We start from the raw sequence: 4,805 nt of genomic DNA on the forward strand, positions 1-4,805 counted from the left end.
GCATCAAAAATTTTTCAAAAATAAGTTCTTGGTGTTCATCTTGACATTCAAAGTGTTCTTGGTGTTCATCTTGACATTCATAGCATTCTTGCATGCATTCATTGTTTTGATCTAAAATTTCCATACATTGAACATTTTTAGTGTTTTTCTCTCTCATCATAAAAATTCAAAAAATCAAAAAAAAATATCTTTTCCTTATTTTACTCAAAATTTTCGAAAATATGATTTGATTTAGTCAAAAATTTTTTAAATTTAATTGTTTCTTATGAATCAAATCAAATTTTCAATTTAAAAATCTTATCTTTTTCAAAATCTTTTTCAAAAATCATACCTTTTTCACTTTTCTTATTTATTTTCGAAAATTTTTAAAATATTTTTCAAAAATCTTTTTCTTATCTTTACTTCATAATTTTCGAAAATATCATCAACAATTAATGTTTTGATTTAAAAATTTCAAGTTTGTTACTTTCTTGTTAAGAAAGATTCAAACTTTAAGTTCTAGAATCATGTGATTTCTTGTGAGTCAAGTCGTTAATTTTGATTTTAAAATTCAAATCTTTTTCAAAACTATTCTTAATCATATCTTTTTATCTTATCTTTTTTAAAAGTTATCTTTTTCAAAAATTTAATTTTAAAATTATCTTTTCTAACTTCTTATCTTTTTCTCTTTTTAAAATTGATTTTCAAATCTTTTTCAACTAACTAATTGACTTATTTACTATCTCCTATCTTTTTCAAAACCACCTAACTAATCTTCTCTCTTTAATTTTCGAAAATTACCTTCCTCTTTTTCAAAATTTCTTTTTAATTAACTAATTGTTTTAATTTAATTTCAATTTCAATTTTCGAATTATTAACTTTAATTTTTAAATTTATTTTATTTTAATTTTCGAAATTCTCTCTCTCATCCCCTTCTATTTATTTATTCATCTACTAACACTTCTCCTCACCCAAAATTTGAACCCCTTCTTCTCCTCTGAGTTCGAATTCTTATCTTCTTCATTCTTACTCTTCTTCTCTTCTACTCACACAAGGGAACCTCTATACTGTGGTAAAGAGGATCCCCGGTATCTTTAGTCCTCTTCTTTTTCACATGAGCAGGAGCAAGGACAAGAACCTTCTTGTTGAAGCAGACCCTGAACCTGAAAGGACTCTGAAGAGGAAACTAAGAGAAGCTAAAATACAACAATCCAAAGACAACCTTACAGAAATTTTCAAACAGGAAGAGGAGATGGCAGCCAAAAATAATAACAATGCAAGGAAGATGCTTAGTGACTTTACTGCACCAAATTCCAATTTACATGGAAGAAGCATCTCCATTCCCACTATTGGAGAAAACAATTTTGAGCTTAAGCCTCAATTAGTTTCTCTGATGCAGCAAAACTGCAAGTTTCATGGACTTTCATCTGAAGATCCTTTTCAGTTCTTAACTGAACTCTTGCAGATCTGTGATACTGTTAAGACCAATGGGGTACAACCCGAGGTCTACAGGCTCATGCTTTTCCCGTTTGCTGTAAGAGACAGGGCTAGAATATGGTTGGATTCTCAACCTAAAGATAGCCTGAACTCTTGGGATAAGCTCGTCACGGCTTTCTTAGCCAAGTTCTTTCCTCCTCAAAAGTTTAGTAAGCTTAGAGTGGATGTTCAAACCTTCAGACAGAAAGAAGGTGAATCCCTCTATGAAGCTTGGGAGAGATACAAGCAACTGACCAAAAAGTGTCCTTCTGACATGCTTTCAGAATGGACCATCCTGGATATATTCTATGATGGTCTGTCTGAATTAGCTAAGATGTCATTGGATACTTCTGCAGGTGGATCCATTCACCTAAAGAAAATGCCTGCAGAAGCTCAAGAACTTATTGACATGATTGCAAATAACCAGTTTATGTACACTTCTGAGAGGAATCCTGTAAGTAATGGAACGCCTCAAAGGAAGGAAGTTCTTGAAATTGATGCTCTGAATGCCATATTGGCTCAGAACAAACTATTGACTCAGCAGGTCAATATGATTTCTCAGAGTCTGAATGGAATGCAAGCTGCATCCAACAGTACTCAAGAGGCATCTTCTGAAGAAGAGGCTTATGATCCTGAGAACCCTGCAATAGCAGAGGTAAATTATATGGGTGAACCCTACGGAAACACCTATAATCCCTCATGCAGAAATCATCCAAATTTCTCACGGAAGGATCAACAAAAGCCTCAACAAGGCTTTAATAATGGTGGAAGAAACATGTTTAGCAATAGCAAGCCTTTTCCACCATCCACTTAGCAACAGACAGAGAATTCTGAGCAGAATCCATCTAGCTTAGCAAATATAGTCTCTGATCTATCTAAGGCCACTCTAAGTTTCATGAATGAAACAAGGTCCTCCATTAGAAATTTGGAGGCACAAGTGGGCCAGCTGAGTAAGAAGATCACTGAAACCCCTCCTAGTACTCTCCCAAGCAATACAGAAGAGAATCCAAAGAGAGAGTGCAAGGCCATTGATATAACCATTATGGCCGAATCCAAGGAGGAAGGAGAGGACGTGAATCCCAAGGAGGAAGACCTCATGGGACGTCCAGTGATCAACAAGGAGTTTCCCTTTGAGGAACCAAAAGAATCCAAGGCTCATCTAGAGACCATAGAGATTCCATTGAACCTCCTTGTGCCCTTCATGAGTTCTGATGAGTATTCTTCTTCTGAAGAGAATGAGGATGTTACTGAAGAGCAAGTTGTCAAGTTCCTTGGTGTAATCATGAAGCTGAAAGCCAATTTATTTGGTAATGAGACTTGGGGAGATGAACCTCCCTTGTTCACCAATGAATTAAATGCATTGGATTAACTGAGATTGCCTCAGAAGAAGCAGGATCCTGAAAAGTTCCTAATACCTTGTACCATAGGCACCATGACCTTTGAAAAGGCTCTATGTGACCTTGGGTCAGGAATAAACCTCATGCCACTCTCTGTAATGGAGAAACTTGGAATCTTTGAGGTACAAGCCGCTAGAATCTCATTAGAGATGGCAGACAATTCAAAGAAACAGGCTTATGGATAAGTAGAGGACATGTTAGTAAAGGTTGAAGGCCTTTACATCCCTGCTGATTTCATAATCCTAGACACTGGGAAGGATAAGGATGAATCCATCATCCTTGGAAGACCCTTCCTAGCCACAGCAAGAGCTGTGATTGATGTGGACAGAGGAGAGTTGGTCCTTCAACTAAATGAGGACAACCTTGTGTTTAAAACTCAAGGATCTCTCTCTGCAACCATGGAGAGGAAGCATGAAAAGCTTCTCTCACTACAGAGTCAACCAGAGCCCCCACAGTCAAACTCTAAGTTTGGTGTTGGAAGGCCACAACCAAACTCTAAGTTTGGTGTTGAACTCGCATATCCAAACTCTAAGTTTGGTGTTGGGAAGTCTCAACAATGCTCTGAACATCTGTGAGGCTCCATAAGAGCTCACTGTCAAGCTATTGACATTAAAGAAGCGCTTGTTGGGAGGCAACCCAATTTTTATTTATCTAATTTATTTTCATTCTTATTGTTCTTTTATGTTTTATTAGGTTCATGATCATGTGGAGTCACAAAATAAATACAAAAATTAAAAACAGAATCAAAAATAGCAGAAGAAAAATCACACCCTGGAGGAGGGACTTACTGGCGTTTAAACGCTAGTAAGGAGCGTCTGGCTGGCGTTCAATGCCAGAACAGAGCATGGATCTGGCGTTGAACGCAAGAAACAAGCAGCATCCTGGCGTTCAGACGCCAGAAATGCTCACTGAGGAAAGCTGACGCTGAACGCCAGAAACAAGCATAGAACTGGCGTTCAACGCCAGAAACATGCTGCATCTGGGCGTTGAACGCCTAGAACAAGCATCAATTCGGCGTTTAAACGCCAGAATTGCATGCAAAGGCATTTTACAAGCCTAATTGGTGCAGGGATACAAATCCTTGACACCTCAGGATCTGTGGACCCCATAGGATCATCTCAGCATCTGTGGACCCCACAAGATCCCCACCTACCACCACTCATACTCTTCCCTCTTCTCATTCATCCTCTCTTCCCAATAAACACCCTTCCCCAAAACCCTTCACCAATCACCTCAATCTCTCTCTTCCCTATCACCCATTCACCACTCACATCAATCCACCCTTCCTCATAAACCCCACCTACCTTCAAAATTCAAAATCAATTTCCCACCCAAAACCACCCCTTATGGCCGAACCTTAACCCCCCTCCCTTCCCTATATAAAGCCCTCCATTCTTCCTCATTTTCACACAACACAACCCTCTCTCCCTCTCCTCTATTTCTTCTTCTTCTTCATCTATTCTTTCTTCTCTTGCTCGAGGGCGAGGAATATTCTAAGTTTGGTGTGGTAAAAGCATAAGCTTTTTGTTTTTCCATTACCATTGATGGCACCTAAGACCGGAGAATCCTCTAGAAAAGGGAAAGGGAAGACAAAAGCTTCCACCCCCGAGTCATGGGAGATGGAAAGATTCATCTCCAAAGCTCATCAAGACCACTTCTATGATGTAGTGGCCAAGAAGAAGGTGATCTCCGAGGTCCCTTTCAAACTCAAGAGAAATGAGTATCCGGAGATCCGACATAAAATCCAAAGAAGAGGTTGGGAAGTTCTAACCAACCCCATTCAACAAGTCGAAATTCTAATGGTTCAAGAGTTCTATGCTAATGCATGGATCACCAAGAACCATGATCAAAGTAAGAACCCGAACCCAAAGAGTTATCTCACCATGGTTCAGGGGAAATACTTATATTTTAGTCCGGAAAATGTGAGGTTGGCGTTTAACTTGCCCATGATGC

The 4,805-nt window shown here is 38.4% G+C and overlaps 1 non-coding gene across 1 annotated transcript; it reads right to left on the reverse strand.

Annotated features, from left to right (window-relative positions):
* Positions 1–1,627: 1,627 nt before the first annotated feature.
* Positions 1,628–1,735, reverse strand: LOC112773583 (small nucleolar RNA R71). Its single transcript, XR_003188128.1, has one exon. It is a non-coding gene; the product is annotated as a small nucleolar RNA R71 (small nucleolar RNA).
* Between the last annotated feature and the right edge of the window lie 3,070 nt (positions 1,736–4,805).

The sequence above is a fragment of the Arachis hypogaea genome, chromosome 18 (genome assembly GCF_003086295.3).
Source record: "Arachis hypogaea cultivar Tifrunner chromosome 18, arahy.Tifrunner.gnm2.J5K5, whole genome shotgun sequence".
Classification (NCBI taxonomy): domain Eukaryota; kingdom Viridiplantae; phylum Streptophyta; class Magnoliopsida; order Fabales; family Fabaceae; genus Arachis; species Arachis hypogaea.